The following is a 13,241-nucleotide window of genomic DNA, read 5'->3' on the forward strand; positions in this document are numbered from 1 at the left end:
CGGATGTCTCAGAAGATAAAAAAGAAGAGGGAATCTTCCTACTTCTATGGTTTAATTTGTCAGCCTTTTAACTCCCAATTCTGCAAGAAATTTCTTCTTACGAATCTTCCTTTTCGATCTCCTCATTCTCTGTTCCATTTTATGAAAAGCATCAAGGGACGATCTATTATGCTTACCACCCCTGTTTGAAACAGATTTTATGGTTGCAGAAAAAATATCTTGATCTTTAACCCTTTCTGAATCTGCAAATGGATCCGGACTAGGAACCAAGCACGAAGCATTATTAAGCGGGCCCTTAGAGTATCTTCAGTCCTTACCCCCTTTTTTTTCCTCAAATTTGGGTCAAATTTTGAGGAGATACTCATTTTGGGCAGAAGCATTTCCAATGGTAAAACTCTATTTTGACCCAAATTTATCATTTTTTAAATACCCAGAGGTATTCATGTAAATAAGACAAGAGAAAATCCTCAGATTAGCAGCTCCGGCGAAGCTCTAACGTCTCACGTGCAAGTTGGAAGAGATGAGGTGAAAGTAGTTGGGGCCGTTTTTCGATAAGTCACAGCAAAGGGAGATGTCAACGCCGTTAAGCTTGAGAGCATCGTGGAGCGAATCGAAAGAGCTCGGGCAAGAACTGATTTGGGTAAAATATTCCACCCCAGTAACCGAAGGCCCATCCATCAGTTTATTTGAACTAGAATTTGACTGAACTCCACCAACCTCATTTATTAAAAGCGTCTAGTCGCCTCCAACCTCGAACACCCCAATCTCCTCTTTCTCAATCACTTGTGAACCCTCAACGGCTGTTTCATCTCTTGTTTCTCTCCCACCAATATTGAGATTCACAATTGGTTGGTGATTGGTTAACCCCTTTAACCAATTGTAACCCATCTAGATTCTCCTCGAAAGAATCGACTCCTTCCCAAATCTTTTCCCTCTTCACTGTCCACCTTACCGGAAACCTCCTCCGGAATGACATTCACGTTGACAATTGTTAGGAAAAAATGTTGCAATATGATCGGAAATTCCAGAGTACGATTCCACTAATAATAAAACGAATTACATATTTTTATTTCATGAACAGAAACGAAAAAATACAGAAATTTGTTACACCGAACCGAGCCCTGAATCAGTCTCCTTAAAACAGATTCACCGCCTCACCGTTGGGTGTTGGAGGTTGACCAGCGTCTGTCTCCCAGGATAGAACGGTTAGACCACGGCTATTGGAACACCACCGGAAAGCCGCCTTGGCAAACTGAATGCTACGTCTGCCTCTCTCTCACACAAGAATGAACTCAGAGTATACTTGGAGTATTTTTGTGGACATGTGATCAATCCAATACGAGACTGCCCTATTTATACACCTCTGGAAGGATTTGTAACTTCCAGAAATGAATTTTGGGCCTTCAATTCACAGCTTTGAATAGGGTAATTCAATACATGAAACTGCCAGAAAATGAATTGGTGATTGAAATCAGCCATAAACCACACTTTTATGGGGCAATAACTTGCTGAAACTGCTGGAAATTAAAGGATGTCGTCCAGGTACAATGAACCCGAAATCGGGACCCTTCGATAGCTCGATGATCCTCCGTGTGCCGTAATTTCCATTCACTTATTTGAAAATTTCCAACAGCCCCCCACATGAATGAAATTGGCAGAGATCTGACGCAGAGTACAAAGCTGACCCGGAGAGAGAGCACAACGGATAATCCCTGCATAGATAGGTAGCTTTTGGCCTTGAACCTTCCCTTGTGAAAGCCCATCGGGTTTATTGGCTGTCCAGTGAACGTGATGTCTTGAACTGTCCTGCCGTTGGTATAAATTGAGTCAACAAACTTCACACAGGAACTTCTCCTAAAGTAGTTCAGTTCTCACTGTTGGGTTCATTTCGGCCATGACACCCCCGCCTGGTTGTGCAAGTATTTTTCTCGAAAATTTTGCCTTTCTGAATTCTCAAAGAAGCGGCCCCACTTCATACTCACATAGGTGACCTTCTTATAAAAGAGTATCCTGTTATGCCCCGCCTGGTATTCCAGCACACAAGAGTCATTAATAGCCATGCTCAACCTTTTCTCATTGCAGGCATCACTGTTTTACACCATAGGAATGTGTAGGAGAGCTTGTCTCCACAGTGATCGTTCTCTGTCACTCGCAATTAGGTTGTCCCTTTGAACCTAGATCTTGGGATCTCCAGTCAACTAGGTTGGGTTTTCCTTCACGGTAACGTGAGCGTAGTAGGCTTAAGCCCCATTCCCATTAATGCTGACTTAACTAGCTCTTTATTTAATCCTTTGGTTAGTGGATCCGCTATGTTGTCCTTTGACTTGACATAGTCAATAGTGACAATCCCACTAGAGAGCAGTTGTCTAATGGTATTGTGTCTTTGACGAATATGTCTAGACTTACCATTGTACATATTACTCCGTGCCCCTCCAATAGCAGATTGACTGTCACAATGTACACAGATCGCTGGCACGGGTTTTGGCCACCTTGAAATATCTTCTACGAAATGGCGTAGCCATTTTGCCTCTTCAGTTGCTTTATCAAGAGCTATAAACTCTGATTCCATCGTAGAGCGTGCGATGCATGTCTATTTCGAAGATTTCCAAGACACTGCTGAACCACCTAAGTAAAGACATATCCACTCGTGAATTTAGAGTCTTTTATGTCTGATATCCAGTTCACATCAGAGTACCCTTCTAGTACCATCGGATATCTGGTATAGTGCAGTCCCAAATCACGAGTATACCTTAGATAGCGAAGTACTCTGACTATCGCCTTCCAGTGACCATGCCCTGGATTACTCATGTACCTACTCAATCTGCTAACAGAATAAGCTATGTCAGGCCTTGTACAACTTATCAAGTACATCAAACTCCCAATTATCCGAGAATACTCTAGTTGAGCAACTTCTTCCCTCACATTATTGGATAAATGGAGATGTACATCCACAGGAGTATTCGCCATCTCCTTATCAGACTTGTTGAATCTCTCAAGTATCTTATCAATGTAGTGAGATTGAGACAAAGCAAATCCGTCAGATGTTCGTGTGATCTTGACACCCAGTATCACATCTGCTAGGCCCATATTCTTCATGTCGAACTTCGAATTCAACATCTATTTGATAGACTTGATAACTTTATCATTGCTGCCAACAATAAGCATGTCATCAACGTAGAGACACAAAATAATGTAGCCTTCATTTGTGTCTTTGACATACACACACTTGTCACATTCATTGATTTTGAAACCACTTGACAACATGGCATTGTCAAATTTCTCATGCCATTATTTCGGTGCTTGCTTTAGACCATACAGAGATCTAACCAGCTTACAGACTTTCCCCTCTTGCCCTGGCGCTGAAAAACCCTCAGGTTGTTCCATGTAGATTTCTTCATCTAAATCACCATTCAGGAAAGCTGTCTTGACATCCATCTGATGTATCTCAAGATTTCGCAACGTAGCAATTGCAATGATCATCCGGATGGACGTTATCCTGGAAACAGGTGAGTAAGTATCACAGTAATCTAGGCCTTCTTTTTGTCTATAGCCTTTGATAACAAGTCTAGCTTTATACTTATCTATTGACCCATCTGTCTTCATTTTCCTCTTGAAAATCCATTTGTAGCCCAAAGGCTTACTACCTGGAGGAAGATCCACCAGCTCCCACGTATGGTTCTACAGAATGGAATCAATCTCATTCTTGATAGCCTCCTTCCATAAAGGACCCTCAGGCGAGGTTACAACTTCTTTAAAAGTCTGAGGCTCATTTTCTAACAGATACTTCAGAAAGTCTGGACCAAAATATGTAGAAGTTCTAGCCCTTTTGCTACGTTTTGGCTCGAATGCAACTTCTTTGCCTTGGTCATGACTACTTTCACGAGTAGTCCTCAAAGTTCGCTTAGCCTAACTTGACTCTCCAATGGATCTATAAGGAAAAATGTGCTCGAAAAACGTCACATTCCTAGATTCCAAGAGAGTATTCTTGTGAATATCGAGTATGGCAGATTCATACACCAGAAATCGATACGCACTACTGCCTTCTGCATACCCGATGAACACACAGTCAACGGTTTTTGGACCAATCTTCTCCTTCTTAGGTTTTGGTATGGCCACCTTCGCGAGACACCCCCACATTCGTAAGTAATTGTAGGTAGGCTTCCTACCCTTAAATAATTCATATGGGGTTTTGTCAACTTTCTTGCGAGGGATCTTATTAAGGATATAATTAGCGGTGAGAATCGTATCCCCCCACATATTCTGAGGCAGCCCAGAACTGATCAACATAGCGTTCATAATATCCTTCAAAGTACGATTTTTGCGCTCAGCAATCCCATTTGATTGTGGCGAATAAGGCGCAGTGGTCTGGTAAACAATCCCGCGTTGTGCACAGAATTCACCATAAGGTGATTCATACTCACCACCTCGATCACTTCTCAAAGCCTTGATTTTCTTGCTAAGTTGTGTCTCGACTTTATTCTTGTAAAGAATGAATTTTTGCAGGGCTTCATCTTTGCTCTTTATCAAGTATACATAGCAAAACTTGGCGCTATCATCGATAAACGTGATGAAGTACTTATTGCCTGCCCGTGTTTGAATGTATTTCAAATCACACACATCTGTATGGATTAGATCCAACAGCTCAGTATTTCTTTCTATCGCTTTGAAAGATGATCTTGTCATTTAGCCTCTACACAAGTTTCACACTTGTGTTTCTTATCAATTTGGAAAGTTGGAATATGGTCCAGGTTAATCATTCTACGCAGAGAATCATAATTAACATGACCTAGTCTACCTTGCCACAAAGAGGAAGACTCAAGCACATACGCAACTGAGGTTTTTATTTTATTCTCGTAGGGAATTTTAGTCATTACATTCATTTTGAATAGACCATCGGTCATATAACCTTTCCCTACATACATTCCAGCCTTAGTCAGAGAAACCCTATCAGCCTCGAAAACCAGACGGAAGCCGTGCTTGCTCAGCAGAGAACCAGACACCAAATTCTTGCGAATATCTGGCACGAACAACACATTATTCAGAGTCAACTTTTTTCCTGAAGTCATCTTCAGGACCACTTTCCCCTGCCCCGCAACATCCGAGGTAGCTGAATTCCCCATAAACAACTTCTCACCGTTAGCAGTCGGCTCGAAGGTAGTGAACAACTGCTTGTCGCAACAGATATGGCGTGTAGCCCCAGTGTCTATCCACCATTCCTGCAGATTTGAACCCACCATGTTCACTTCAGAAACCATAGCTGAGAGGCTGATATCAGACACTCCCGCCTCCACTTGAGCTAAGTGCGCCTGTGCGCGAAGGTTAGGCGGCTTCGTACACTCCGAAGATTTGTGCCCAAACTTGTTGCAATTGAAGCATTTACCCTGAAATTTCTCCTTGGGTTTCTTGGCAACAACACCTCTTGGGCCCAGATTGACACCTTTGTCCCTCTATTTACCAGCTTGCTTATCAGACCGCTTGTCATGTTGGTTCCTCTTCGTGCCTGAAGACTGACCATGCTTCACCACAATTGCCTTGGCCATATAAGAGGACTTGATACTCTTGTCCATACCCCGATTCTCCTCTTCAACACGGAGCTTGATGAAAAGAGCCTCCAAGGTCATCTCCTTATTTTTGAACATGAGATAGCTCTTGAATTCTTTCCATGCTGGGGGCAGCTTATGGATGACAGCAGCCACTTGGAATGCTTCACTCAAAATCATCCCCTCAGTCCTGATCTCATTGAGTAGGAGCCGCAGCTCTTGGACTTGGACCCGGCACCCTCGATCTTGTACTTCCTGTCTAAGGAATCCCATAATTCCTTAGCTGACTGAGCTTCGCCATACACAGCATATAGCAAATCGTCCAAAGCATTCAAGATGTAATTCTTGCACATGTAGTCATGTTCTTTCCATCTGGCCACATCAATCCGCTTTTGAGTGTCGGGGTCGTTCTCATCAATAACAGGTGCTTCTTCAACTAGCCACTTTTGCCAAGTTCAAAGTGGTGAGATAGAACAGCATTTTTTGTTGCCATCTCTTGAAATCCACCCCAACAAACTTGTTTGGCCTCTCCACGTGAGACATTGGGACAGAGGGAATCCCAAGAGTAGGAGCAATAGAAGCAGGAGTTGAAACAGCACCGGTGCCACTTCCACTGACATTTCCAGTCTCTTTCCCAGTGACGGTAGTTTTCCCTTGCTCAGTTGTCATATTTCCGTTGGGTGTTGGAGGTTGACCGGCGTATGTCTCCCAGGATAGAACAGTTAGACCACGGCTATTGGAACACCACCGGAAAGCCGCCTTGGCGAACTGAATGCTACGTCTGCCTCTCTCTCACACAAGAATGAACTCAGAGTATACTTGGAGTATTTTTGTGGACCTGTGATCAATCCAATACGGGACTGCCCTATTTATACACCTCTGGAAGGATTTGTAACTTCCAGAAATGAATTTTGGGCCTTCAATTCATAGCCTTGAATAGGGTAATTCAATACATGAAACTGCCAGAGAATGAATTGGTGATTGAAATCAGCCATAAACCACACTTTTATGGGGCAATAACTTGCTGAAACTGCTGGAAATTAAAGGATGTCGTCTAGGTACAATGAACCCGAAATCGGGACCCTTCGGTAGTCTCGTTGATCCTCCGTGTGCCCCAATTTCCATTCACTTATCTGAAAATTTCCAACAACAATGTGATTTTCGAATATTATGATTAACTATTCGTTCTTCCACTACTCTAACCATATGCTTTTCCCCCTTGCAATTCAGCCATATGGCCTGGTTAATAACATCTAAACCAGAGGTGATGATTTGAACTTTCCCAGAAGAGAAATTCGAAGCCTAGCTTAATTAGCCGTTTCCGCATCAATGGCAATCACCTTCCCCCACAGATTCCCAATTTTTGAGAAAGTAGTGGTACTCCAAGTTTTTAATGGAACCCCACAACAGAATAACCAAGTAACTCTTGAATTTTCCATGGCCAACTGAGGATTTCATTTATTAAAACTATCGAACCATGAATTCATCCAACCCAGCATATCACCACTGAAAACCGATTCCATTGCAGAAATAGACACAAAAGCAATAACTTTATTATTACCCAAAATCTCTCACTTGTATATCTGGACCCAGCTCATGAGGAGCAATTTCCTTTAGAGAATCAATTGTTCTCAGAGACTTCAGAGCAGCCACGACACTTCTCCAAAGCCATCCATTCCCAGCTTCATCCACCTTAATTGACTACCAATCTATATTATAAAACAGGACGATTTTCTATTAAAATGTCTATTTATACAAACAGAGCACCCTCTACAACCGTTCGATCTTACTTCCGATTAACTTTGTAGCCGTCGGAGTGAATGAATATTTCCTAATGTATAAATCTACAATGTCCATTCATACAAACAGAGCACCCTCTACAACCGTTCGATCATACTTCTTATTAACTTTGTAGCCGTCGGATCGAATGAATATTTCCTATATAAATCTACAATAATGTAAATATTTTCCAAACTTCCAAATTATGTACACTGCTATAATCCGCCAAAATTGTATATTCCGGAAAGGCATGATTGTATAATCCTAATGCTAATTGTATAATCAACCAATTTTCAGGAAAGGCATGATTGTTTAATCAGCCAATATTACACACACAATGGTTGTATAAAACACAACGCACAACCAATCTTTAACCGTCCATTGCTGTAATAAATGGCTAGGATTCGCTCAAACTCTTCCCCATAAAAGTTAAACTTTTCCTTGGAAGAGTTTTTATAAAATCTAGACCGTCCAAATACATCTGGACGGTCAGAATTACGCACACAACCAACACAACGGTTGTGCAAGTAGCATTTTTGTATTGTATAATCCTAATCCTAATGCTATATTCTGGAAATTAATTCAATCATGCCTTTCGTTTATTGACTAATCCTAATCCTACTTTCAACTCTTTTTTTTATTGACTAATAATATTCCGAAAATTAGTGACTATCCTAATGCTATAATCAGCCAAAATTTGAAATAAAAATAATGAAATCTATATAATATGACAAGAAAGTTTTCTACCAAATCTTGATATCCTGATTTGTTGTGAGGGTAAAAAAAAAAAAAAAAAACGTAATTTATCCCTCGGTTAAATTAAGACTTGTCATTGATTGACTTAAAGATCTGATTGTCGTTGACTGACTTAAAAATCCGATTGCCTATTGTAATGATTTTCGATTGTAATGACTTACTTTTTTTCTATCCAATTTACCTATTGCCGATTGTAATGATTTCCGAAATTGCTGATTGTAGTTGATTGTAATGATTTCCAAAATTGCCGATTGTAGTTGATTTGGGTGTAATTAAAGACTTGATTGTAAAGACATGCCGTTGATTGGGTGAGTATTTCCGAAATACAAATGGGTGATTTATGAATTTGCCGTTGATTGGGTGAGTGCTATAATGAAAATACAAATCGGGTAAGGCAAATTTGCCATTGATTGAACAATACAAATTGGGTGAAACAAATTTATCTCCCTCCCTCTCCCTAATCGTTTCTCTTTCTCTCTCTCTCACTAAACGTTTCTCCCTGACTCTCGCCCTCTCTCCAATTCTCTCACCACAGGTATGGCTTTTTACTTTGTTTTTTTCCAGTTCTTCATGTTTTTTTTTAATCTCCCTCTCTCTCCTTAATTGTTTCTCTTTCTCTCTCTCTCCCTAAACGTTTTCTTTTCAATTCTCTTTTCCGTCTCCCTGACTATTGCCCTCTGTCCAATTCTCTCACCACAGGTATGGCTTTTTACTTCGTTTTTTTCCAGTTCTTCATTTATTTTTTCCAGTTCAATTTGTTAAGTTCAACTCCAAAAAAATTCGATTACGCTCGGTTCAAATTGGAGTGACGGCTGTACTGAGTATAATGTTTGAATCTTTTGTTTTTTGAGAACATACAAGGAGGGAGAAGGTTTCAATTCGAGCAATCCAAAAGTGCATTAGTAATGAAGAAGTTCATTCTATAGGATTGAATGAAGAAGTTTTTTTTTTTACCCTCGTAATAAATCAGGATTTGGTAAAAGTTTAATCATGATTTCCTCACATAATGATTTTACTTTTTTTCTATCCATTTGGTTATGAAATTCTACGACTTTCAAGTTATTTGTTGTCATCAAAATCGTGCATAGCACGGGTCTTATGAGATTCCCAAATGGGATAATCAGTAACACAATTGAATAAAAATATCTATTCATACATTACTCAAACTATTGGTACATCAGTGTTTTTTGATTTGATCAAGATTTATGCGTTTGAGTTTATTCTATGCGTCTTAGTTGGTCTCTTTCAAGCAAGGTAATTTTGTGATTGATCTCATAATCTCCACACACACACATACATATATATATATATATATATATATATATATATATATATATGTGGGTATCCACTGATCAAAAAATTGTTTAACGGATAGGCTCACTTATAAGAAACTTTAAAAAAAAGAAGATTTACAGCTAATCTATTGATTCTTAATTTATGGAATTTCTAATAGAGAGATGGTTAGTTTGTTCTTAGAGGCATTCAACGGGGAGATCATGTGCAACCAAAGTGAGTGTGATTTACATAACTTTTCTATGATTTTACTTTCTTACGTATCCAAAAAAATTTCATGGATTTCTGTGGTTTTAGATGTCGTTTACAGATTTGCTAAGGTCCTTTTAGGCACACCAAACATCAACCAAGGTAACGGCATGAATTTAATCTATTTTAATGTTTGCTCACGCGATGTGTGATTTTTTCCTAATCTTAATTTGATTTTTTCCTAATCTTAATTTGGTACAAGCTTTTGTTAACTGGGAACGGGCTTTCTCTACTATCTATTGACAGATATCAATGTTTGGATTGCCCTAATCATAATCGCTTTCTGGGGACACATCGTAGACAAGAAAAATGGTATACAACCATATATTTTTGTCATTTTATTATTATTGATTTTTTTACCTACCCAAAATCAATATAGATTTTTTGTTTGCATTGATGTTTGGATGGTGTTTTTTATTTTATCAAAGTTTTATGCATTTGAGTTTGTGCATACAGAAGTTAGAAATTGAAAAATTATTTGCTCTTCACTTGCTGATTCAAGTTAAAACAGGTCAATAAATTTGTTTGGGTTATTTTCCGCAAAGTGGAATTCATTGGGTAGGGGTTGACATATTTGGTTGAATTTCCAGTATTTGTTTGAATCGTTCAAACCGTGTCTTCAGACACGGGCATCCACTAGTTGATTAATATTCTCAGGAAGATTTTGGTTCCCAACCCAACCACCTTCGCAGAAACCACGTGCATGGCGGTCAGTCTCAACCTCTATGTTCTTTCTAGTTTTGGTTTGTTTCGAATGTTGCGAAAGAAAAAAATGACCTACAAACAAACGTGGTAGACACAACAAAGAAACACCGATCCATCAACCATTCTCTCAACTTTGTTCTTAACCTTCCTCTCCTTGGTCTACGTACAAACATCTTGCTAGTTATAGCAATACAGTAATGGTAATAACACAAGCAAATGTTTAGACTCAATAGAAGCGGTAGTGCGCAAGGATTTTGATTCACTTGATCATATTACGGAACACAAAGCCCTCGACAGAGTTAAATGGAAAAAACAGATTCATGTAGCCGACCCCAATTGATTGTGACTTAAGCCTCGGTTTAGTTAGTAGGGTTGTAAACGAACTGAGCAGCTTGCGAGCTCAGCTCACTAAGGCTCGGCTAGTTTAGTAAACTAGTAGAGCCCGAGCTTGAGTTTTCGGCTAGTTTAGTAAACGAGCCAACTTGGACTCGGCTCGGTTGACAAAAGCTCGGCTCGTTAAGGGAGGCTCGACTCGATTAAAGAAGCTCGTTTAGTAATTGACTACGCTCGGCTCGTTAAGGCTCGAGCTTAAATTTTAAGCTCGTTTACAGTCCTACTCCATTCTATGGAGTAATTAATGTGAGGGTTAATAAAAGTTCAAGAATGGATTTCAAGTGGTTCCATGGCAACTTGGCAAGTATGATCCAATGAAAGGGAGCTGGTTGCGCTTTTTGAATTTGGCTACCCTTCCTCTTGGTGCAGCCGTCATTCTATCAAAAAATTATAGGGCGATTTACACTCTTGTCACTTCAAATACTCAGTTTTATCTAATTTATCCACAATATATCATCAATTAATTGATCCTATTGGTTCTTTGTTGGCTGCTTGCCAACAAGAGCTTATTTTATAATTATTTTTCTTATCAATAAAATTTTTGCTTTGCTGTTCAAAAAAATAATAATTAATTGATCCTATTGAATCCTTAAACTATCACAATCAATGCCCACTTAGACGAAGTTACCCTTGATCTTGAGATATATGCATATCATAATCTATGCCCCTCAGTGTAATGGACAACAAATATTGTTTCGTTAGTGGGGTCAACATTGAAACGGAAGGAGTTAACCTGTTATCTCATCGTTCAGGATTTTTGCATGAAACGGCGTCATCGTGTTCAAAGAAACTTTGTGGCCTATTTTACACCATTAGATCTCTTTCTTTAATAGGCGACACCATCTTATTGAAACTCTCACACGATTCTCACAGGCAAATCCTCACAAAGGATTCGAATCTCAAACATTAGGAACACTGGATTCGCTTCGGGGTATTTAGCGAAGTACTATAGCTGGACATAAACCACCGAGGGTTGGATGTAAACTATCGGGGGTTTATCGAGGCTACTGTAATTGAGTTTTCTTGATTTTAGAGCATTCGCGTCAGGGGAGGCAAATCCTCTATGCGCCACTTTACCCAGCCAGATGAATGAAATGGCCTCACATCAGGCACTTTAGTGGTGGGGATCACTTGCCAAAATTTTAATATTGCAACAGTGACTAGTCTAATTAGGAGAGTCACTAATCAGTCAACTATTAATATTTTATATATGTTCAACCAATAAAATACAACTCACTTAACCTTCTTTTTTTTTTTTAAATACTATTTGTCCAAGCAATAAAATGCGCATACTGCACCAGCAATTGTTCATTTTAAAAAATAATGTTATGCCCAATTTTTTGATTGGTTCATAGGAAATTAATAGTAATCTTGAATCATGACACAATTTACTGTACATCCTATAAAAATTACATAAAGAATTATCACATTTCAAGTTACAACCGCAGAAAAAAGGAAGAATAACATTAAAACTAAAGTATCATTCAATGGAAAAAAAAGGAATACACAAATACTTAAACTAAAACATGACACATTTTCAAATTTAAAATACAAATCAAATTTAAAATGACATAACAACTGGCAAACCTACATCAAGATACCCTTTTTTGAAACACTTTGGCAATGCTCCTCGATCAAAATCCACATAATGAAATTTAAAATCTTAAATGTCCTACGATTGGCTGTATAGCCGTTTAAAAATTATAAGAACTACTTTTTGTTTTTTTGAAAGTACAAAAACAAAAGAATTAGAAAACATTTAACTAAAAGAGTAAAGCCTTATATAGTGTACTTTTGAAGAAGTGACGAACTAAAGTGGAAAAGTGAATTTTAAGGTCATTTTAATCTCAATTTGCTGAGGCAGATAAGGATGCTCTTAGTTAGGTATAATAGCCGTGATAAAAAAATAGCTATAATAGCTAATATTCCCATTTTGCTAACCTGCTGTACATGCTCTTATAGCTTATTATAGGAAAAATTACTTCGGCCTAGCTATCCATCGGGTCTCTAGCTCTGTTTCCAAACGAAAATGTTATGGTTCATGAAACATATACATGAAAGTGTTTCTAGACCCTATCAATCCTGGTTTTCAAATTGCACACTCTTGAAAAAATTAATTACGTACAATCAAACAGTTTGTAAGACCTATTGGGATTTATTATGTAATGTTAATAGCATTTCCAAGGGTTAAGGCCTGAGGTTTAATAATAAATGAATCATGAATGTTTGAGTTAATGAAAAGTTCAGGGCTACTTATTTTCTATTCCTTGCAAACAAAAACCCAACTTTTTATCCCTGAGATGGTGGGTTAATAATAACAGTTTGTTTTGTTTTTTTGTTTATTAAGAGCACTTAGATATTGTATTTAGAAGGGGTTCGCTTTTTATCTCAAAATCCAATCCCTCTCCATGCGCAAGGAACAAAAGATTTTTTCACAAACTACTCCGAACACCAAAAAATTACTCGAAACACTGACCATGTTTGTTTTGGAATTTTAAATTTGGAAATACTGATCATTAACATTAT

The sequence above is a fragment of the Rhododendron vialii genome, chromosome 9a, assembly GCF_030253575.1.
Source record: "Rhododendron vialii isolate Sample 1 chromosome 9a, ASM3025357v1".
NCBI lineage: Eukaryota > Viridiplantae > Streptophyta > Magnoliopsida > Ericales > Ericaceae > Rhododendron > Rhododendron vialii.